Source organism: Zootermopsis nevadensis, unplaced genomic scaffold (assembly GCF_977971745.1).
Source record: "Zootermopsis nevadensis isolate Lab colony 2312 unplaced genomic scaffold, Znev_1.0 Znev_ptg000024l, whole genome shotgun sequence".
NCBI lineage: Eukaryota > Metazoa > Arthropoda > Insecta > Blattodea > Termopsidae > Zootermopsis > Zootermopsis nevadensis.
In genome coordinates, this window is record NW_028259156.1 from 2,385,308 (window position 1) to 2,411,234 (window position 25,927).

Genomic DNA, 25,927 nt, shown 5'->3' on the forward strand with positions numbered 1-25,927 from the left:
TTTAAAGAGCGTGTGTATGTAGGCTCGGCGAATAACTCCGGGAGGGCGATTCAGGAAGCGACGTGCAGAGAATTGAGGTCATGCAGTCAGTGGGGAGGTATACACGTCGACTGCCATCTTGGAATGTCGGCTGACCTTGACTTGGACAAGTTGAGGTAGACTGACGTGTGGCGATCCAGCCATGGTCAGGTTGAGGAGACACCCCTCCCTCCCTCCCTCCCTCCCTCCCTCCCTCCCTACGTCAGATTACTTTATTTAGCTTAGATCTTACGAATTTTTACTATGTTCATTACCGGGTGTAAGTGACCATTTTCCCCTTTGGCAACTTTCTTTCTTTTATGGTATTGCACGTCATTTTCCCCGAAATCATAAATGTCTCTTTTTGAATATTATGTGATAAATTATTAATTAAGTATGTAATATACAGATATTATTGTCTTTACATTACGTCTAATCCTCATATGTAAATCACTTGATGTCGTCATAACATGCTCGTGGCTCGGTCGAAGGTGAATAGTTAGAAATTATTTTGTTTTAAATTAATTTTACAAAACTGTAAAAGTTTGATGACTGTAATCATTTCCAAAACAATTAAAATCGATACAGTACACCTAGTTAATACATGACTTATGAAAATGTACAGGTTGATTCAAAATTTTATATGCACAGTTATTCCGTGACTGTATACCTTTTACCAAACACTCTTTGTGACTTGAAACTGTAAGTAAGTTAATTATGAGAAATACATATGTATTCTTGTAGGTTCACAGGGACTTTTAAATTATCTTGTTTCAAATTCTAGTCAACAAATAAAATTACGTTTATAACCTCAGTGACTTAAATAAAATATACCTTATTATTACCTCCGAATAAAATTGTCATTAAGAACTAATACTCGCTCAGCTAGTGAAAAAATCCTCTCTTTTCATGGATTTCGAAGGATGTCAATGGATTATATACTGAGTACCTAGCCCACAACCTCGCATCCTAAGATACATTTTAATATTATCCTCTAATAAATACATTTGTGTTCCAAGTGGCCTCTTCTGCTTAAATTATCCGTCTAAATAACACGAAAATATTTTAAGTCTTCATATTACTAGCTATTACGTCAGGGGTGTTTCAATCTGATACGTACGTGCGTGTGGTAAATGAAGATCATTACATAGAAATATAACGTGTTAATTGGTTTTCAGTGACCATGTGTAAGCGGTTGTAGAATTATGCGCCCAGACTTAAATATTCTGTTCTCACTCTATGAAATAGACAGTATCGCCTGTCCAGCCTCCTAGATAAATTCTAGGTTGCTTTGTATTTGGAAGTCACCGGTTCGAATTACGGACGCCGATTATTCTGATATATTTTGTGGGTTATTTTAGTACCTTAAAATGTGCCACAAATTCTCAATTCCATCCCCATATCGATAAAATTCAGCGTTGCTGAAAGAGCGATTGGGGGTCTGAATCAAACATCATTACGAAAAATCATAACATATTCATCAATCAACCACACAGGATGAATAATATGTTTTATACTAAACGTATTTACATTTGCCAAAGCCATGCGACCTAATTAAAACTAGACAGAGAGTAGCAGCAGGAGAGGAATTTTATCTGTGATGGTTTTTAGTATCTCTTCTGTTTCCTTGTTTCAGTTCTTTTCCGTTCTCGATTTGTGCCAATTTCACTTTTCCCATGCAGTAACACGCGTATCAGTAAAATGCTTTTAGCGTCGAGCTTGTCCTTTCAACGTGACGTAAATAAAATTAGTTTAAAGGACACCAGGAAGGGAGCGCGGTACATCATTCTGAAGAGTAAATCGCGTAAGGTTGGTAGTAAAAGGAATCGTATTTCCTCCATTTTGAAAAGCACTTTTTCACGTATTAGAATTTCTAAAATCGGGGTTCGTCGAACATTTGATAGTGTTTAAGAATCAAATTTTGCCTGTTGTTTTGTATGGGTGCGAAACATGGTCTCTCACTCAGAGGGAGGAACACAGATTGCAGGTGTTTGAGAACAGGGTGTTGAGGAGGATATTTGGGCTAGGGTTTATACAAAAACCAGTTTTCGAATTCAAGTATTTCCAAAAAAACCGGTTAAACCGGTTTTAGAATTTTTACAAAAAACAAACAAAATATAGTTAAACATTGTCGAATTGTGACGAAGGTCTACAAAGCGTGAGCAAACGTGATTAAGCGTAACTAGCCGTGATTTACTATTAAGGCATGACGAAATGCGGCCAGAAGGGTCGAAATATGACGAATTTAAACAAAGCGTGACCAGTCGTGACGTACCGTAACGGCGTGACGAAGTGGTTCCATAAGTTTCGAATCGCCACAAAAATATTCAAAACATTACCGAACGTAACAAAATACACAAACCTAACCTAACCTAACCCAACCTAACCTAACCCAACCTAACCTAAGCTAACGTAACCCAACACATGCTTACGTAGTCATTATTACTTATTTTAAGGTATTGGAATGTAGCCAAAAATAACCGAGCCGTGCGTAAGATAAATTAGACTTTCCGAAACGTGACGTGCTGGACACGCGTGTTCAAGCGTGACAAAGCGTGACTAGGCGTGATTTATAGTAAATGCGTGACGAGAAGTGGCCAGAGTCAAAATATGAGGAATTTAAACATTGCGTGACCATGCGTGACAAAGCGTGACAAAGCGTGACGAGTCGTGACTTACCGTAACGGCATGACGAAGTGGTTCCAAAAGTTTCGAATCGGCACAAAAATATTCAAAACATTACCGAACATAACAAAATACACTAACCTAACCTAACCTAACCTAACCTAACCTAACCTAACCTAACCTAACCTTACCTAACCTAACCTATCCTAACCTAACCTAACCTAACCTAACCTAACCTAACCTAACCTAACCCAACCCAAACCAACCCAAACCAACCTAACCTAAGCTAATGTAACCCAACACATGCTTACGTAGCCATTATTACTTATTTTAAGGTATTGGAATGTAGCCAAAAATAACCGAGCCGTGCGTAAGATAAATTAGACTTTCCGAAACGTGACGTGCTGGACACGCGTGTTCAAGCGTGACAAAGCGTGACTATGCGTGACCATCGCTCACGTCGTGGCAAGGGATTACCATAAGTGTCGAATTTTGACAAAGATTTACAACGCGTGATCAAACGTGACTAAGCGTGACAAAGCGTGACTAGGCGTGATTTAGAGTAAAGGCGTGACGAAATGTTTCCAGAAAAGTCGAAATATGACGAATTTAAACAAAGCGTGACCTTGCGTGACAAAGCGTGACAAAGCGTGACAAAGCGTGACAAAGCGCGACAAAGCGTGACGAGTCGTGACTTACCGTAACGGCGTGACGAAGTGGTTCCAAAAGTTTCGAATCGGCACAAAAATATTCAAAACATTACCGAACATAACAAAATACACTAACCTAACCTGACCTGACCTGACCTGACCTGACCTGACCTGACCTGACCTGACCTGACCTGACCTGACCTGACCTGACCTGACCTGACCTGACCTAACCTGACCTGACCTGACCTGACCTGACCTGACCTAACCTAACCTAACCTAACCTAACCTAACCTAACCTAACCTAACCCAACCTAACCTAAGCTAACGTAACCCAACACATGCTTACGTAGCCATTATTACTTATTTTAAGGTATTGGAGTGTAGCCAAAAATAACCGAGCCGTGCGTAAGATAAATTAGACTTACCGAAACGTGACGTGCTGGACACGCGTGTTCAAGCGTGACAAAGCGTGACTATGCGTGACCATCGCTTACGTCGTGGCAAGGGATTACCATAAGTGTCGAATTTTGACAAAGATTTACAACGCTTGATCAAACGTGACTAAGCGTGACAAAGCGTGACAAAGCGTGACTAGGCGTGATTTAGAGTAAAGGCGTGACGAAATGTTTCCAGAAAAGTCGAAATATGACGAATTTAAACAAAGCGTGACCTTGCGTGACAAAGCGTGTCAAAGCGTGACAAAGCGTGACTAGGCGTGATTTACGGTAAAGGCGTGACGAATGGTGCCAGAAGAGTCGAAATATGACGAATTTTAACCAAGCGTGACAATGCGTGACAAAGCGTGACTAGGCGTGATTTATAGTAAATGCGTGACGAGAAGTGGCCAGAGTCAAAATATGAGGAATTTAAACATTGCGTGACCATGCGTGACAAAGCGTGACGAGTCGTGACTTACCGTAACGGCGTGACGAAGTGGTTCCAAAAGTTTCGAATCGGCACAAAAATATTCAAAACATTACCGAACATAACAAAATACACTAACCTAACCTAACCTAACCTAACCTAACCTAACCTGACCTGACCTGACCTGACCTGACCTGACCTGACCTGACCTGACCTGACCTGACCTGACCTGACCTGACCTGACCTGACCTGACCTGACCTGACCTGACCTGACCTGACCTGACCTGACCTGACCTGACCTGACCTGACCTGACCTGACCTGACCTGACCTGACCTGACCTGACCTGACCTGACCTGACCTGACCTGACCTGACCTGACCTGACCTGACCTGACCTGACCTGACCTGACCTGACCTGACCTGACCTGACCTGACCTGACCTGACCTGACCTGACCTGACCTGACCTGACCTGACCTGACCTGACCTGACCTGACCTGACCTGACCTGACCTGACCTGACCTGACCTGACCTGACCTGACCTGACCTGACCTGACCTGACCTGACCTGACCTGACCTGACCTGACCTGACCTGACCTGACCTGACCTGACCTGACCTGACCTGACCTGACCTGACCTGACCTGACCTGACCTGACCTGACCTGACCTGACCTGACCTAACCTAACCTGACCTAACCTAACCTAACCTAACCTAACCTAACCTAACCTAACCTAACCTAACCTAACCAAACCCAACCCAACCTAAGCTAACGTAACCCAACACATGCTTACGTAGCCATTATTACTTATCTTAAGGTATTGGAATGTAGCCAAAAATAACCGAGCCGTGCGTAAGATAAATTAGACTTACCGAAACGTGACGTGCTGGACACGCGTGTTCAAGCGTGACAAAGCGTGACTATGCGTGACCATCGCTCACGTCGTGGCAAGGGATTACCATAAGTGTCGAATTTTGACAAAGATTTACAACGCGTGATCAAACGTGACTAAGCGTGACAAAGCGTGACTAGGCGTGATTTAGAGTAAAGGCGTGACGAAATGTTTCCAGAAAAGTCGAAATTTGACGAATTTAAACAAAGCGTGACCTTGCGTGACAAAGCGTATCAAAGCGTGACAAAGCGTGACTAGGCGTGATTTACGGTAAAGGCGTGACGAATGGTGCCAGAAGAGTCGAAATATGACGAATTTTAACCAAGCGTGACAATGCGTGACAAAGGGTGACTAGGCGTGATTTATAGTAAATGCGTGACGAGAAGTGGCCAGAGTCAAAATATGAGGAATTTAAACATTGCGTGACCATGCGTGACAAAGCGTGACAAAGCGTGACGAGTCGTGACTTACCGTAACGGCGTGACGAAGTGGTTCCAAAAGTTTCGAATCGGCACAAAAATATTCAAAACATTACCGAACATAACAAAATACACTAACCTAAACTAACCTGACCTGACCTGACCTGACCTGACGTGACCTGACCTGACCTGACCTGACCTGACCTGACCTGACCTGACCTGACCTGACCTGAGCTGACCTGAGCTGAGCTGAGCTGACCTGACCTGACCTGACCTGACCTGACCTGACCTGACCTGACCTGACCTGACCTCACCTAACCTAACCTAACCTAACCTAACCTAACCTAACCTAACCTAACCTAACCCAACCCAACCTAACCTAAGCTAACGTAACCCAACACATGCTTACGTAGCCATTATTACTTATTTTAAGGTATTGGAGTGTAGCCAAAAATAACCGAGCCGTGCGTAAGATAAATTAGACTTACCGAAACGTGACGTGCTGGACACGCGTGTTCAAGCGTGACAAAGCGTGACTATGCGTGACCATCGCTTACGTCGTGGCAAGGGATTACCATAAGTGTCGAATTTTGACAAAGATTTACAACGCGTGATCAAACGTGACTAAGCGTGACAAAGCGTGTCTAGGCGTGATTTAGAGTAAAGGCGTGACGAAATGTTTCCAGAAAAGTCGAAATATGACGAATTTAAACAAAGCGTGACCTTGCGTGACAAAGCGTGTCAAAGCGTGACAAAGCGTGACTAGGCGTGATTTACGGTAAAGGCGTGACGAATGGTGCCAGAAGAGTCGAAATATGACGAATTTTAACCAAGCGTGACAATGCGTGACAAAGCGTGACTAGGCGTGATTTATAGTAAATGCGTGACGAGAAGTGGCCAGAGTCAAAATATGAGGAATTTAAACATTGCGTGACCATGCGTGACAAAGCGTGACAAAGCGTGACGAGTCGTGACTTACCGTAACGGCGTGACGAAGTGGTTCCAAAAGTTTCGAATCGGCACAAAAATATTCAAAACATTACCGAACATAACAAAATACACTAACCTAACCTAACCTAACCTAACCTAACCTAACCTAACCTAACCTAACCTAACCTAACCTAACCTAACCTAACCTAACCTAACCTAACCTAACCTAACCTAACCTAACCTAACCTAACCTAACCTAACCTAACCTAACCTAACCTAACCTAACCTAACCTAACCTAACCTAACCTAACCTAACCTAACCTAACCTAACCTAACCTAACCTAACCTAACCTAACCTAACCTAACCTAACCTAACCTAACCTAACCTAACCTAACCTAACCTAACCTAACCTAACCTAACCTAACCTAACCTAACCTAACCTAACCTAACCTAACCTAACCTAACCTAACCTAACCTAACCTAACCTAACCTAACCTAACCTAACCTAACCTAACCTAACCTAACCTAACCTAACCTAACCCAACCCAACCTAACCTAAGCTAACGTAACCCAACACATGCTTACGTAGCCATTATTACTTATTTTAAGGTATTGGAATGTAGCCAAAAATAACCGAGCCGTGCGTAAGATAAATTAGACTTACCGAAACGTGACGTGCTAGACACGCGTGTTCAAGCGTGACAAAGCGTGACTATGCGTGACTAGGCGTGATTTACGGTAAAGGCGTGACGAATGGTGCCAGAAGAGTCGAAATATGACGAATTTTAACCAAGCGTGACAATGCGTGACAAAGCGTGACTAGGCGTGATTTATAGTAAATGCGTGACGTGAAGTGGCCAGAGTCAAAATATGAGGAATTTAAACATTGCGTGACAATGCGTGACAAAGCGTGACAAAGCGTGACGAGTCGCGACTTACCGTAACGGCGTGACGAAATGGTTCCAAAAGTTTCGAATCGGCACAAAAATATTCAAAACATTACCAAACATAACAAAATACACTAACCTAACCTAACCTAACCTAACCTAACCTAACTAAACCTAACCTAACCTAACCTAACCTAACCTAACCTAACCTAACCTAACCTAACCTAACCTAACCTAACCTAACCTAACCTAACCGAACCTAACCTAACCTAACCTAACCTAACCTAACCTAACCTAACCTAACCTAACCTAACCTAACCTAACCTAACCTAACCTAACCTAACCTAACCTAACCTAACCTAACCTAAACCTAACCTAACCTAACCTAACCTAACCTAACCTAACCTAACCTAACCTAACCTAACCTAACCTAACCTATCCCAACCCAACCTAACCTAAGCTAACGTAACCCAACACATGCTTACGTAGCCATTATTACTTAATTTAAGGTATTGGAATGTAGCCAAAAATAACCGAGCCGTGCGTAAGATAAATTAGACTTACCGAAACGTGACGTGCTGGACACGCGTGTTCAAGCGTGACAAAGCGTGACATAACAAAATACACTAACCTAACCTAACCTAACCTAACCTAACCTAACCTAAACCTAACCTAAACCTAACCTAACCTAACCTAACCTAACCTAACCTAACCTAACCTAACCTAACCTAACTAACCTAACCTAACCTAACTAACCTAACCTAACCTAACCTAACCTAACCTAACCTAACCTAAACCTAACCTAACCTAACCTAACAACTAACCTAACCTAACCTAACCTAACCTAACCTAACCTAACCTAACCTAACCTAACCTAACCTAACCTAACCTAACCTAACCTAACCTAACCTAACCCAACCCAACCTAACCTAAGCTAACGTAACCCAACACATGCTTACGTAGCCATTATTACTTATTTTAAGGTATTGGAATGTAGCCAAAAATAACCGAGCCGTGCGTAAGATAAATTAGACTTACCGAACGTGACGTGCTGGACACGCGTGTTCAAGCGTGACAAAGCGTGACTATGCGTGACCATCGCTCACGTCGTGGCAAGGGATTACCATAAGTGTCGAATTTTGACAAAGATTTACAACGCGTGACCAAACGTGACTAAGCGTGACAAAGCGTGACTAGGCGTGATTTAGAGTAAAGGCGTGACGAAATGTTTCCAGAAAAGTCGAAATTTGACGAATTTAAACAAAGCGTGACCTTGCGTGACAAAGCGTGTCAAAGCGTGACAAAGCGTGACTAGGCGTGATTTACGGTAAAGGCGTGACGAATGGTGCCAGAAGAGTCGAAATATGACGAATTTTAACCAAGCGTGACAATGCGTTACAAAGCGTGACTAGGCGTGATTTATAGTAAATGCGTGACGAGAAGTGGCCAGAGTCAAAATATGAGGAATTTAAACATTGCGTGACCATGCGTGACAAAGCGTGACGAGTCGTGACTTACCGTAACGGCGTGACGAAGTGGTTCCAAAAGTTTCGAATCGGCACAAAAATATTCAAAACATTACCGAACATAACAAAATAAACTAACCTAAACTAACCTGACCTGACCTGACCTGACCTGACCTGACGTGACCTGACCTGACCTGACCTGACCTGACCTGACCTGACCTGACCTGACCTGACCTGAACTGACCTGACCTGAGCTGAGATGACCTGACCTGACCTGACCTGACCTGACCTGACCTGACCTGACCTGACCTGACCTGACCTGACCTCACCTAACCTAACCTAACCTAACCTAACCTAACCTAACCTAACCTAACCTAACCTAACCTAACCTAACCCAACCCAACCTAACCTAAGCTAACGTAACCCAACACATGCTTACGTAGCCATTATTACTTATTTTAAGGTATTGGAGTGTAGCCAAAAATAACCGAGCCGTGCGTAAGATAAATTAGACTTACCGAAACGTGACGTGCTGGACACGCGTGTTCAAGCGTGACAAAGCGTGACTATGCGTGACCATCGCTTACGTCGTGGCAAGGGATTACCATAAGTGTCGAATTTGACAAAGATTTACAACGCGTGATCAAACGTGACTAAGCGTGACAAAGCGTGACAAAGCGTGACTAGGCGTGATTTAGAGTAAAGGCGTGACGAAATGTTTCCAGAAAAGTCGAAATATGACGAATTTAAACAAAGCGTGACCTTGCGTGACAAAGCGTGTCAAAGCGTGACAAAGCGTGACTAGGCGTGATTTACGGTAAAGGCGTGACGAATGGTGCCAGAAGAGTCGAAATATGACGAATTTTAACCAAGCGTGACAATGCGTGACAAAGCGTGACTAGGCGTGATTTATAGTAAATGCGTGACGAGAAGTGGCCAGAGTCAAAATATGAGGAATTTAAACATTGCGTGACCATGCGTGACAAAGCGTGACGAGTCGTGACTTACCGTAACGGCGTGACGAAGTGGTTCCAAAAGTTTCGAATCGGCACAAAAATATTCAAAACATTACCGAACATAACAAAATACACTAACCTAACCTAACCTAACCTAACCTAACCTAACCTAACCTAACCTAACCTAACCTAACCTAACCTAACCTAACCTAACCTAACCTAACCTAACCTAACCTAACCTAAACCTAACCTAACCTAACCTAACCTAACCTAACCTAACCTAACCTAACCTAACCTAACCTAACCTAACCTAACCTAACCTAACCTAACCTAACCTAACCTAACCTAACCTAACCTAACCTAACCTAACCTAACCTAACCTAACCTAACCTAACCTAACCTAACCTAACCTAAACCTAACCTAAACCTAACCTAACCTAACCTAACCTAACCTAACCTAACCTAACCTAACCTAACCTAACCTAACCTAACCTAACCTAACCTAACCTAACCTAACCTAACCTAACCCAACCCAACCTAACCTAAGCTAACGTAACCCAACACATGCTTACGTAGCCATTATTACTTATTTTAAGGTATTGGAATGTAGCCAAAAATAACCGAGCCGTGCGTAAGATAAATTAGACTTACCGAAACGTGACGTGCTAGACACGCGTGTTCAAGCGTGACAAAGCGTGACTATGCGTGACTAGGCGTGATTTACGGTAAAGGCGTGACGAATGGTGCCAGAAGAGTCGAAATATGACGAATTTTAACCAAGCGTGACAATGCGTGACAAAGCGTGACTAGGCGTGATTTATAGTAAATGCGTGACGAGAAGTGGCCAGAGTCAAAATATGAGGAATTTAAACATTGCGTGACCATGCGTGACAAAGCGTGACGAGTCGCGACTTACCGTAACGGCGTGACGAAATGGTTCCAAAAGTTTCGAATCGGCACAAAAATATTCAAAACATTACCAAACATAACAAAATACACTAACCTAACCTAACCTAACCTAACCTAACCTAACCTAAACCTAACCTAACCTAACCTAATCTAACCTAACCTTACCTAACCTAACCTAACCTAACTTAACCTAACCTAAAATAACCTAACCTAACCTAACCTAACCTAACCTAACCTAACCTAACCTAACCTAACCTAACCTAACCTAACCTAACCTAACCTAACCTAACCTAACCTAACCTAACCTAACCTAACCTAACCTAACCTAACCTAACCTAACCTAACCTAACCTAACCTAACCTAACCTAACCTAACCTAACCTAACCTAACCTAACCCAACCCAACCTAACCTAAGCTAACGTAACCCAACACATGCTTACGTAGCCATTATTACTTATTTTAAGGTATTGGAATGTAGCCAAAAATAACCGAGCCGTGCGTAAGATAAATTAGACTTACCGAAACGTGACGTGCTGGACACGCGTGTTCAAGCGTGACAAAGCGTGACTATGCGTGACTAGGCGTGATTTACGGTAAAGGCGTGACGAATGGTGCCAGAAGAGTCGAAATATGACGAATTTTAACCAAGCGTGACAATGCGTGACAAAGCGTGACTAGGCGTGATTTATAGTAAATGCGTGACGAGAAGTGGCCAGAGTCAAAATATGAGGAATTTAAACATTGCGTGACCATGCGTGACAAAGCGTGACGAGTCGTGACTTACCGTAACGGCGTGACGAAGTGGTTCCAAAAGTTTCGAATCGGCACAAAAATATTCAAAACATTACCGAACATAACAAAATACACTAACCTAACCTAACCTAACCTAACCTAACCTAACCTAACCTAACCTAACCTAACCTAACCTAACCTAACCTAACCTAACCTAACCTAACCTAACCTAAACCTAAAACCTAACCTAACCTAACCTAACCTAACCTAACCTAACCTAACCTAACTCCTAAACCTAACCTAACCTAACCTAACCTAACCTAACCTAACCTAACCTAACCTAACCTAACCTAACCTAACCTAACCTAACCTAACCTAACCTAACCTAACCTAACCTAACCTAACCTAACCTAACCTAACCTAACCTAACCTAACCTAAACCTAACCTAACCTAACCTAACCTAACCTAACCTAACCTAACCTAACCTAACCTAACCTAACCTAACCTAACTACCTAACCTAACCTACCTAACCTAACCTAACCTAACCTAACCTAACCTAACCTAACCAAACCCAACCTAACCTAAGCTAACGTAACCCAACACATGCTTACGTAGCCATTATTACTTATTTTAAGGTATTGGAATGTAGCCAAAAATAACCGAGCCGTGCGTAAGATAAATTAGACTTACCGAAACGTGACGTGCTAGACACGCGTGTTCAAGCGTGTCAAAGCGTGACTATGCGTGACTAGGCGTGATTTACGGTAAAGGCGTGACGAATGGTGCCAGAAGAGTCGAAATATGACGAATTTTAACCAAGCGTGACAATGCGTGACAAAGCGTGACTAGGCGTGATTTATAGTAAATGCGTGACGAGAAGTGGCCAGAGTCAAAATATGAGGAATTTAAACATTGCGTGACCATGCGTGACAAAGCGTGACGAGTCGCGACTTACCGTAACGGCGTGACGAAATGGTTCCAAAAGTTTCGAATCGGCACAAAAATATTCAAAACATTACCAAATATAACAAAATACACTAACCTAACCTAACCTAACCTAACCTAACCTAACCTAACCTAACCTAACCTAACCTAATCTAACCTAACCTTACCTAACCTAACCTAACCTAACCTAACCTAACCTAAAATAACCTAACCTAACCTAACCTAACCTAACCTAACCTAACCTAACCTAACCTAACCTAACCTAACCTAACCTAACCTAACCTAACCTAACCTAACCTAACCTAACCTAACCTAACCTAACCTAACCTAACCTAACCTAACCTAACCTAACCTAACCTAACCTAACCTAACCTAACCTAACCTAACCTAACCTAACCCAACCCAACCTAACCTAAGCTAACGTAACCCAACACATGCTTACGTAGCCATTATTACTTATTTTAAGGTATTGGAATGTAGCCAAAAATAACCGAGCCGTGCGTAAGATAAATTAGACTTACCGAAACGTGACGTGCTGGACACGCGTGTTCAAGCGTGACAAAGCGTGACTATGCGTGACTAGGCGTGATTTACGGTAAAGGCGTGACGAATGGTGCAAGAAGAGTCGAAATATGACGAATTTTAACCAAGCGTGACAATGCGTGACAAAGCGTGACTAGGCGTGATTTATAGTAAATGCGTGACGAGAAGTGGCCAGAGTCAAAATATGAGGAATTTAAACATTGCGTGACCATGCGTGACAAAGCGTGACAAAGCGTGACGAGTCGCGACTTACCGTAACGGCGTGACGAAATGGTTCCAAAAGTTTCGAATCGGCACAAAAATATTCAAAACATTACCAAACATAACAAAATACACTAACCTAACCTAACCTAACCTAACCTAACCTAACCTAACCTAACCTAACCTAACCTAACCTAACCTAACCTAACCTAACCTAACCTAACCTAACCTAACCTAACCTAACCTAACCTAACCTAACCTAACCTAACCTAACCTAACCTAACCTAACCTAACCTAACCTAACCTAACCTAACCTAACCTAACCTAACCTAACCCAACCCAACCTAACCTAAGCTAACGTAACCCAACACATGCTTACGTAGCCATTATTACTTATTTTAAGGTATTGGAATGTAGCCAAAAATAACCGAGCCGTGCGTAAGATAAATTAGACTTACCGAAACGTGACGTGCTGGACACGCGTGTTCAAGCGTGACAAAGCGTGACTATGCGTGACTAGGCGTGATTTACGGTAAAGGCGTGACGAATGGTGCCAGAAGAGTCGAAATATGACGAATTTTAACCAAGCGTGACAATGCGTGACAAAGCGTGACTAGGCGTGATTTATAGTAAATGCGTGACCAGAAGTGGCCAGAGTCAAAATATGAGGAATTTAAACATTGCGTGACAAAGCGTGACAAAGCGTGACGAGTCGCGACTTACCGTAACGGCGTGACGAAATGGTTCCAAAAGTTTCGAATCGGCACAAAAATATTCAAAACATTACCAAACATAACAAAATACACTAACCTAACCTAACCTAACCTAACCTAACCTAACCTAACGTAACCTAACCTAACCTAACCTAACCTTACCTAACCTAACCTAACCTAACCTAACCTAACCTAACCTAACCTAACCTAACCTAACCTAACCTAACCTAACCTAACCTAAAATAACCTAACCTAACCTAACCTAACCTAACCTAACCTAACCTAACCTAACCTAACCTAACCTAACCTAACCTAACCTAACCTAACCCAACCCAACCTAACCTAAGCTAACGTAACCCAACACATGCTTACGTAGCCATTATTACTTATTTTAAGGTATTGGAATGTAGCCAAAAATAACCGAGCCGTGCGTAAGATAAATTAGACTTACCGAAACGTGACGTGCTGGACACGCGTGTTCAAGCGTGACAAAGCGTGACTATGCGTGACCATCGCTCACGTCGTGGCAAGCGATTACCATAAGTGTCGAATTTTGACAAAGATTTACAACGCGTGATCAAACGTGACTAAGCGTGACAAAGCGTGACAAAGCGTGACTAAGCGTGATTTAGAGTAAAGGCGTGACGAAATGTTTCCAGAAAAGTCGAAATATGACGAATTTAAACAAAGCGTGACCTTGCGTGACAAAGCGTGTCAAAGCGTGACAAAACGTGACTAGGCGTTATTTACGGTAAAGGCGTGACGAATGGTGCCAGAAGAGTCGAAATATGACGAATTTTAAACAAGCGTGACAATGCGTGACAAAGCGTGACTAGGCGTGATTTATAGTAAATGCGTGACGAGAAGTGGCCAGAGTCAAAATATGAGGAATTTAAACATTGCGTGACCATGCGTGACAAAGCGTGACAAAGCGTGACGAGTCGTGACTTACCGTAACGGCGTGACGAAGTGGTTCCAAAAGTTTCGAATCGGCACAAAAATATTCAAAACATTACCGAACATAACAAAATACACTAACCTAACCTAACCTAACCTAACCTAACCTAACCTAACCTAACCTAACCTAACCTAACCTAACCTAACCTAACCTAACCTAACCTAACCAAACCTAACCTAACCTAACCTAACCTAACCTAACCTAACCTAACCTAACCTAACCTAACCTAACCTAACCTAACCTAACCTAACCTAACCTAACCTAACCTAACCTAACCTAACCTAACCTAACCTAACCTAACCCAACCCAACCCAACCCAACCTAACCTAAGCTAACGTAACCCAACACATGCTTACGTAGCCATTATTACTTATTTTAAGGTATTGGAATGTCGCCAAAAATAACCGAGCCGTGCGTAAGATAAATTAGACTTACCGAAACGTGACGTGCTGGACACGCGTGTTCAAGCGTGACAAAGCGTGACTATGCGTGACCATCGCTCACGTCGTGGCAAGGGATTACCATAAGTGGCGAATTTTGACAAAGATTTACAACGCGTGATCAAACGTGACTAAGCGTGACAAAGCGTGACTAGGCGTGATTTAGAGTAAAGGCGTGACGAAATGTTTCCAGAAAAGTCGAAATATGACGAATTTTAACCAAGCGTGACAATGCGTGACAAAGGGTGACTAGGCGTGATTTATAGTAAATGTGTGACGAGAAGTGCCAGAGTCAAAATATGAGGAATTTAAACATTGCGTGACCATGCGTGACAAAGCGTGACAAAGCGTGACGAGTCGTGACTTACCGTAACGGCGTGACGAAGTGGTTCCAAATGTTTCGAATCGGCACAAAAATATTCAAAACATTACCGAACATAACAAAATACACTAACCTAACCTGACCTGACCTGACCTGACCTGACCTGACCTGACCTGACCTGACCTGACCTGACCTGACCTCACCTGACCTGACCTGACCTGACCTGACCTGACCTGACCTGACCTGACCTGACCTGACCTGACCTGACCTGACCTGACCTGACCTGACCTGACCTGACCTGACCTGACCTGACCTGACCTGACCTGACCTGACCTGACCTGACCTGACCTGACCTGACCTGACCTGACCTGACCTGACCTGACCTGACCTGACCTGACCTGACCTGACCTGACCTGACCTGACCTGACCTGACCTGACCTGACCTGACCTGACCTGACCTGACCTGACCTGACCTGACCTAACCTGACCTAACCTAACCTAACCTAACCTAACCTAACCTAACCTAACCTAACCTAACCTAACCTAACCCAACCCAACCTAACCTAAGCTAACGTAACCCAACACATGCTTACGTAGCCATTATTACTTATTTTAAGGTATTGGAGTGTAGCCAAAAATAACCGAGCCGTGCGTAAGATAAATTAGACTTACCGAAACGTGACGTGCTGGACACGCGTGTTCAAGCGTGACAAAGCGTGACTATGCGTGACCATCGCTTACGTCGTGGTAAGGGATTACCATAAGTGTCGAATTTTGACAAAGATTTACTACGCGTGATAAAACGTGACTAAGCGTGACAAAGCGTGACAAAGCGTGACTAGGCGTGATTTAGAGTAAAGGCGTGACGAAATGTTTCCTGAAAAGTCGAAATATGACGAATTTAAACAAAGCGTGACCTTGCGTGACAAAGCGTGTCAAAGCGTGACAAAGCGTGACTAGGCGTGATTTACGGTAAAGGCGTGACGAATGGTGCCAGAAGAGTCGAAATATGACGAATTTTAACCAAGCGTGACAATGCGTGACAAATCGTGACTAGGCGTGATTTATAGTAAATGCGTGACGAGAAGTGGCCAGAGTCAAAATATGAGGAATTTAAACATTGCGTGACCATGCGTGACAAAGCGTGACAAAGCGCGACAAAGCGTGACGAGTCGTGACTTACCGTAACGGCGTGACGAAGTGGTTCCAAAAGTTTCGAATCGGCACAAAAATATTCAAAACATTACCGAACATAACAAAATACACTAACCTAACCTAACCTAACCTAAGCTAACCTAACCTAACCTAACCTAACCTAACCTAACCTAACCTAACCTAACCTAACCTAACCCAACCCAACCCAACCCAACCCAACCTAACCTAAGCTAACGTAACCCAACACATGCTTACGTAGCCATTATTACTTATTTTAAGGTATTGGAGTGTAGCCAAAAATAACCGAGCCGTGCGTAAGATAAATTAGACTTACCGAAACGTGACGTGCTGGACACGCGTGTTCAAGCGTGACAAAGCGTGACTATGCGTGACCATCGCTCACGTCGTGGCAAGCGATTACCATAAGTGTCGAATTTTGACAAAGATTTACAACGCGTGATCAAACGTGACTAAGCGTGACAAAGCGTGACAAAGCGTGACTAGGCGTGATTTAGAGTAAAGGCGTGACGAAATTCCTGAAAAGTCGAAATATGACGAATTTAAACAAAGCGTGACCTTGCGTGACAAAGCGTGTCAAAGCGTGACAAAGCGTGACTAGGCGTTATTTACGGTAAAGGCGTGACGAATGGTGCCAGAAGAGTCGAAATATGACGAATTTTAACCAAGCGTGACAATGCGTGACAAATCGTGACTAGGTGTGATTTATAGTAAATGCGTGACGAGAAGTGGCCAGAGTCAAAATATGAGGAATTTAAACATTGCGTGACCATGCGTGACAAAGCGTGACAAAGCGTGACGAGTCGTGACTTACCGTAACGGCGTGACGAAGTTTTTCCAAAAGTTTCGAATCGGCACAAAAATATTCAAAACATTACCGAACATAACAAAATACACTAACCTAACCTAACCTAACCTAACCTAACCTAACCTAACCTAACCTAACCTAACCTAACCTAACCTAACCTAACCTAACCTAACCTAACCCAACCCAAACCAACCCAACCCAACCTAACCTAAGCTAATGTAACCCAACACATGCTTACGTAGCCATTATTACTTATTTTAAGGTATTGGAATGTAGCCAAAAATAACCGAGCCGTGCGTAAGATAAATTAGACTTTCCGAAACGTGACGTGCTGGACACGCGTGTTCAAGCGTGACAAAGCGTGACTATGCGTGACCATCGCTCACGTCGTGGCAAGGGATTACCATAAGTGTCGAATTTTGACAAAGATTTACAACGCGTGATCAAACGTGACTAAGCGTGACAAAGCGTGACTAGGCGTGATTTAGAGTAAAGGCGTGACGAAATGTTTCCAGAAAAGTCGAAATATGACGAATTTAAACAAAGCGTGACCTTGCGTGACAAAGCGTGTCAAAGCGTGACAAAGCGTGACTAGGCGTGATTTACGGTAAAGGCGTGACGAATGGTGCCAGAAGAGTCGAAATATGACGAATTTTAACCAAGCGTGACAATGCGTGACAAAGCGTGACTAGGCGTGATTTATAGTAAAAGCGTGACGAGAAGTGGCCAGAGTCAAAATATGAGGAATTTAAACAATGCGTGACCATGCGTGACAAAGCGTGACAAAGCGTGACGAGTCGTGACTTACCGTAACGGCGTGACGAAGTGGTTCCAAAAGTTTCGAATCGGCACAAAAATATTCAAAACATTACCGAACATAACAAAATACACTAACCTAACCTAACCTAACATAACCTAACATAACCTAACCTAACCTAACCTAACCTAACCTAACCTAACCTAACCTAACCTAACCTAACCTAACCTAACCTAACCTAACCTAACCTAACCTAACCTAACCTAACCTAACCTAACCTAACCTAACCTAACCTAACCTAACCTAACCTAACCTAACCTAACCTAACCTAACCTAACCTAACCTAACCTAACCTAACCTAACCTAACCTAACCTAACCTAACCTAACCTAACCCAACCCAACCCAACCCAACCTAACCTAAGCTAACGTAACCCAACACATGCTTACGTAGCCATTATTACTTATTTTAAGGTATTGGAATGTAGCCAAAAATAACCGAGCCGTGCGTAAGATAAATTAGACTTACCGAAACGTGACGTGGTGGACACGCGTTTTCAAGCGTGACAAAGCGTGACTATGCGTGACCATCGCTCACGTCGTGACAAGGGATTACCATAAGTTTCGAATTTTGACGAAGATTTACAACGCGTGATAAAACGTGACTAAGCTTGACAAAGCGTGATGAAGCATGACTAGGCGTGACGAGATGTTTCCAGAAGAGTCGAAATATGACGAATTTAAACAAAGCGTGACAAAGCGTGACTAGGCGTGATTTACAGTAAAGGCGTGACGAATGGTGCCAGAATAGTCGAAATATGACGAATTTTAACAAAGCGTGACAAAGCGTGACGAAGCGTGACTAGGCGTGATTTACAGTAAATGCGTGACGAGAAGTGGCCAGAGTCGAAATATGAGGAATTTAAACATTGCGTGACCATGCGTGACAAAGCGTTACGTATCGTGATGTACCGTAACGGCGTGACGAAGTGGTTCCATAAGTTTCGAATCGCCACAAAAATATTCAAAACATTACCGAACATAACAAAATACACAAACCTAACCTAACAACGTAACCTAACGAAACCTAACCTAACCCAACCCAACCTAACCAAACCTAACCTAAGGTAACGTAACCCAACACATGCTTACGTAACTATTATTACTTGTTCTAACGTATTGCAATGTAACCAAAAATAACCGAGCCGTGCGTAAGATAAATTAGACTTACCGAAACGTGACATGGTGAACACGCGTGTTCAAGCGTGACAGCGTGACTATGCGTGACCTGCGCTCACGTCGTGACAATGGATTACCATAAGTGACAATTGGGACGAAGATTTACAAAGCGTGATCAAGCGTGACTAAGCGTGATGAAGCGTGAGTAGGATGATGAAGCGTGACTAGGCGTGATTTACTGTCAAGAGGTGAGGATATGTGGCCAGAAGAATCGAGAAATGACGAAAATATGCAAAGCGTGACTAGTGACGTACTGTAACTGCGTGACGGATTGTGGCCGTAAGTGTCGAAACGTCACAATAATTTTCAAAACATTACCTAACTTAAGAAAATACTCCATCAAAACCAATATAACTTAAATGAACCTAAGTTAACCCAACCTAACGTCAGTTAACCGAACTTAACCTAAGCTAACTTGTTACTTCATCGAATGTATTGGAATATAGCTACAATTAACCGTACTGTACGTAACATGTAAGCGTGCCGAAGCATGACTTAATGTTATTAGTCGTGACCTGCGGTCACGTCGTGACTTGTTTATACAAATACCGACTTTTAAAAACCGTTTTTCGAATTCCAGTTTTTCAAAAAAACCGCTTAAACCGGTTTTCGAATTTTTACAAAAGCAAAACAAAATGTATTCAAACATTTAAAACATATTTATACTTATTTTAATTTTTTCAGTTTATTTAATACTTATGGAACTACAAAAATATAACAAAATAATATATATTCTATACAAAACCAAATAAAAACTAAAATAACTAAAATCCGTACAAAATATGAATTATACACTATGTCGTTTGCTAGATCCAAGTTAAAAATTTGTAGCCTCTTAGAAACGAATTCTAATGTTTTCTTAGTATCGCAGGAACTAAGCCCAAATTAAAATCTTCCGCAAAATGGTGTACGTTGATATTCAAATATCTGCCATTTCTTTCGCTAGTCCACTCATCTAAAGTTATAGAAAATTGTACCCATTCTTCTTAATACAATCCAATTCATTTATAATTTCACGTTTGGCATTGTCATGAAACATATGAATAAGATCCATTACTCGAGAGTTGTTTTTTGGTAATGAACATCCCCGTTGTTGCAAAGACTCTCGTATGAACGAGCTCGTTTTAATGCTATTAATGGACAATCCATCCATTGCAGCAAGTTTTGCTATAATTTCTTCTAAACTGCTCTTTTTCACGAAATTAAAAATAGAATGCGTTTGTGGATTTGCATGTCAAACATTCGCCTGACTCATGAAGATTAGTTTTACTACAATATGCTTGTGCCTGAGGCGATTTCAAGTCAAACTATTAACGTTTTTAATTAATTACTTAATTAATTTTTCCATATTAATTCTTTTTCACATTTTAAAAACCGGTTTTCGAATATTACAAATTTATCAAAAAACCGGTTTTTAAAAACCGACAAACGCTAATTTGGGCCTAGGAGAGAAGACGGTGGGGCGTGGAGAAAACTGCATAATGACGAGCTTAAAAATCTGTACTCCTCCGCAAATATCGTCAGGGTGATTAAGTCGAGAAGAATGAGATTGGCGGGGAATGTAGAACGCATGGATGGGACAAGAGGTGTGCACCGGGTGTTGGTTGGGAAGCCTGAGGGGAAGAGACCGCTGGGGAGACCTAGACGTAGATGGGAGGATAATGTCAGACGGGATCTATGGGAGATAGGAGTTGAAGGAGACTGGATTTTGTTGGCCCAGGACAGGGTCCGGTGGAGGGCTTTTGTTAATTAGGTGATGAACCTTCGGGTTCCGTAAGCCATCTGGTTGGTTGGGTCCACTATTTGGGAAGCCTGAGGGGAAGAGACCTCTGGGAAGACCTAGACGTAGATGGGAGGATAATGTCAGGCGGGATCTATGGGAGATAGGAGTTGAAGGAGACTGGATTTTGTTGGCCCAGGACAGGGTCCGGTGGAGGGCTTTTGTTAATTAGGTGATGAACCTTCGGGTTCCGTAAGCCATCTGGTTGGTTGGGTCCACTATTTGGGAAGCCTGACGGGAAGAGATCTCTGGGGAGACCTAGACGTAGATGGGAGGATAATCTCAGGCGGGATCTATGGGAGATAGGAGTCGAAGGAGACTGGATTTTGTTGGCCCAGGACAGGGCTTTGGTTATTTCGGTGATGAACCTTCGGGTTCACTAAGCCATATACGTTAGTTACACCTTTTTTACGAAACCCATTACTAAATCACGGGCGCTTCTTACAATCGATAACGCCTTAAATTCGAGGAAATACGATATTATTTTTCGGTCCGTTCGAATATGTGATCTTGCTTTCCAGAAACGTTCATCCCATTCGCATTCTGTATATATAGTCTTGTGTTCTGCTGTGTTGTACTTTGAAGGAACGGTTTATGGTTCCAATCATCAAAAATATGTAAATGATCAATTCTAAGAAAGTTTTGCCCGTTCCGGTCTTTTTTACTGGGGGGGGGGGGGGGGTAAAGCAAACCACTCATTTCGATCTATTGCCGATTTTAAGAACTTTCGGAAGGGATATGCTGAAAGTTCGAAGACAATTACTGATTTTATCGATTGTCCTGTGACACTTATTCTAATTCGAATATTTTACGTGACCTTCGCTGCTATGAGCGCACTTTTTATGAGCTGTTTGGTGTCAATGAATGTTCTGACATTCAACAACGCTAACACTGAACTTAGGTATAAAATTATCAGTAGGTATTATCGGTTTTGAGTGTCGAACCTTACACTTCTCGGTAGATGGACACCAAGACCTAATATTAAACAGTAATTAAGAGAGCTGTTGTTATAATTGTGGTGAAATAAGGTCTCGTGTACCCGCTGTCCGTTTTATAATATGAAAACTAGTGACTTGTCAGATCCACTTATCCAGTGACCATTACAGCGAAGCTGCCAAATTGCAATTCACATATGGCAGGCCAAGCAGAGAGCCTTATTAAATATCATTGCCTTACTCATCATTCACTGCTTACAGATTGATCCATTTACCAAACCATTTATCATTACTTAAACTACTGTCAGTATTAATTTATGGTTTTATGAAACGAAACGAGTGTTAAATTACTTGCTGCTAGGTGTAACACCTACCTGTAACCTAAATTTAAATGTAAATGTAAACTAAGACGAGTTAATGGTACTGTAGCTAAGCAGATGGAGTACGAGATGCCACGAGACTTCATAATGCAACGTAACGCGATTTGTTGTTGTGGTTCACAAAGGTTTTTGTAAAACGTAACCAATGTGTTATTGACTTTAACTTATTCATTTGGAATGTATTTTCAGTACAAGTCATAAATGGAGCCTGATATCGGGAAACATAAATGAGCTTTACGTAATAACGTTTCGATTTGCTGAACAGAATAACTTGGGAAAATACGGTACAATGACCATGTAACATTGTGACCTCAATAGTGCGAGTGATATAGAGAGACACGTTCCGTTTTGTGGTGTTGATTACGATAATACATATTTATAGAGTGTAATACAGTCTTGATACGTCATTTTAAACTACAGTGCGTAATCGAAATAATGTTTTTTTTTATCGAAGGTTTGTTATATTAAAGATTTCTTGAGAATAAGAAATACAAGTTAAATTAATAAGTTACGTACGAGAGGAATTTATGCATATGTTTTGCAGTGAAATTTAAAGTAATGAAGGTTAAACGTCGTAAGTTCTGGACTGGATATTTAAATAAGTTTAAATTTCATTAAAAATAAGATTTTCAAAACGTATCAGATTAAGTTATATGATTAAACAAGAAATGCATTATGTTAATATTTTTGTAATGTAAAACTTATAAAATTTTATTTTATGATGTCTACAACTTTGACTTCCATAGATCCGTCTGATAAATGATAATAATAATAATTTAATGTAATTCAATTCTTTATTTTAGCGTGCTAGTTCAGCAGTTACATGAGCCAATTACGTTCAGCATACACAAAAATAAAAAAAAAAGATTAAAAACAGTACAGTACATACATTAAGTATACATAGTAAAACAGTTTATTACACAGTACATAATAATTAACCGATAAATAGATTTTAACAAAGGATTTATGTTAAAAAGTTTATCAAGCATGTTAATATTTTCAAATCACTTTGGCAGTTGAGTCTCAGCGAATAGAGGGATATTTGCTATGAAAAAAATGTGTGGAAATTACTGAAGTCTTGTAAGATTTTCTTCGAAAAGCTAATATCAACAGTTTCCAAAAGCTAAAAGCAGGTAAAAACGCTGTTATAAACGCATTAATAATAAAGTTATCATCATAACCTGTAGTAATAGAGCTGTGTCTTCTGATTCACAGTTAGATGGCTCTGGCAGTCAAATAGGGATTGAGTAGAAACTGCGCAGAGGCATTGGGTTAGTCACTGACTAATTCACGCACGACCAAGACCAAGAAACGTTCGTAAAGGAGACGGCGAAAACCCACAACAGGGTTGTACAGCCAAATAAACAACAATAGAACTGTGAGTCCCATTTTTTTAAAAAAAATATTGTTAAATCAGCTATAGGAAAAATTACAAATACGTACGTAATTTAATAAAAATCCGTCGGAAATTAAACATCCGGAGAGACGGGCAGATGTTTTTATATTATACTTTCACTGAATACAATTTGTGAAAGGAATAAAGTTCCGAACATTATAAAAGTTTAATATTTTATCTAATCGCGTAAAATTTTACGTACATCTCAGTGTATTGCTCTACAAGACTTTTGAAACTTCATGTCAAGGTTAAGATTATCTGATCAGTGTTTATGTCTAGGGATAAAAGATTTTGTACTTTAAGAATCTGTCATTACTTTCTATTACATATTTTGTTAGCCATTATACAAGAAAGTGGTCGTGAGACGTTTTAAAGTTGGATATCAGCTTCCCACGGCGACAAGTATGAACACGACTGTCTTACGCGATTTTCCATCGTGCAGTCTGGTAGATATTGACCGATGTTTCAGAGGTACTAACCACGGCCATCATCAGCAAATTGACCGGCTGACATTAAATTTTTATACGTTGTCATCTCGGACACAAGGCCCGAAATATTTTGTCTCTGATATGATCTGAAATTCATTTTATCCCGATTAGAGAAAAGTCAAGACACGGCATGTCTGCCATATGTGAGTCATTCCATCGCAGGTGACCCAGTTTATCGACAAACCGGCTATCTGCCTCGACCTTCAGTTCAGCTGCTGCTGAAGCTCAATGGGGGTTCCTATTATACTTGTCTCGCCGTGAGGATGGGGGTGCATTCTGTTCTGTAAACCTGTGCCACTAGCCAAGGACGCCGAGACGTCTCAGCCAAGGTTACTGCTGTTATGAACCTACCTTGAGAAGCTTTTACTACACTGAGAGTATAAAGCGATTACCCGCATTTAAAGCCAAAGATTCATTGTAGTGTTCACAAGCATCTTGTCACGAGTCATAAAAATCCACACACGATAATCCTATTCTCCTTAGATCCATCTACATCTATATCTTCCGAGTTGACTGTTTCCTTCAGGATCTCAAAACAAAATTTTGTACACATTTCTTACATCCTACATAACTCTACCGTGTCATATTAATTAATTTATTACCCTAATAATGTATGGTGAGGAATACGAAATATGAAATCCTCATTAAACAATTTTCTCCAGCCTTCTGGTACTTTCGTCCTTAAGTTCCAAATAAATATTCTTCTAAGAACCGTGTTCTCAAACATCCTTAAATATTGTTGTTCCCGTGACATGATAAGCTAGGTCTCACACTCAAACAAGACAACAAGCAAGATTTTTGTTTGAAGATGGCTGTCTTCTGGTAAACCTCTACCAGAAGACATTTATCTTCAGACTCACCGCCGTGAACACCTCAATTCATAAATAAGATTATAGTTTGTTTAACTTAGTCCGCTGGTCAAATTGGCTTCGTGGTCTACGGTGTGGGCATCGATCGATCGGACGCTCGGATTGTGAGTTCGAATCTCGCTCGAGATTGATAAGGCCTTGCGTCGAGCTGATTACCTGAAGAAGGAGTTCTACCAACTGTTAAAATAGATTAATAATATTAGGAGTCGTTTTGAATTGGATCATGCCAGAAGGCAAAATCTGTGAAACCTGAAGACGAAATTTTTAATCTTTACGGCAGATTTTTCGTTCTCAAAAGATTGAAGACAGCGTGTTATGAAAGCAGACATACTATGGTAAATATTGACCACTGTCTGAAGTACATCTTATATAAATGATGCTACTAGAGTCGACTTTTGAGTTATTTTTTTAATATTAGTGGCTATAGTTAGAATCAAAACTGTAACCTCTTGACAGCTAGGAAACTATGGAACGTAAGTCTGTAATAAAGTCGCTTCTGGGTCACTCCCGTCAATTGAAATGTCCATCTTGTATCTTTGTTAGTCATATTAGGCAATCAGGTATGTGCAAAAACGATCCAAACGTGTCTTACTGTAGGCTTATTGTGAGACACTGAGTTAAGTTTATTTTGCAAA

The 25,927-nt window shown here is 41.5% G+C and overlaps 1 protein-coding gene across 3 annotated transcripts in view; it reads left to right on the forward strand.

Moving 5' to 3' along the window:
* Positions 1–25,927, forward strand: part of dy (transmembrane protein dusky) — a 128,890-nt gene that overhangs the window by 12,772 nt on the left and 90,191 nt on the right. For 2 of the 3 annotated variants that reach the window (XM_087354885.1, XM_087354883.1), the window contains exon 2: positions 23,755–23,917. The exons of the other annotated variant lie outside the window; for it this stretch is intronic. The gene's annotated coding sequence lies outside the window, so the exon portion shown is untranslated. The remainder of the gene's footprint in view (positions 1–23,754; positions 23,918–25,927) is intronic. 3 annotated transcript variants of the gene reach the window in all.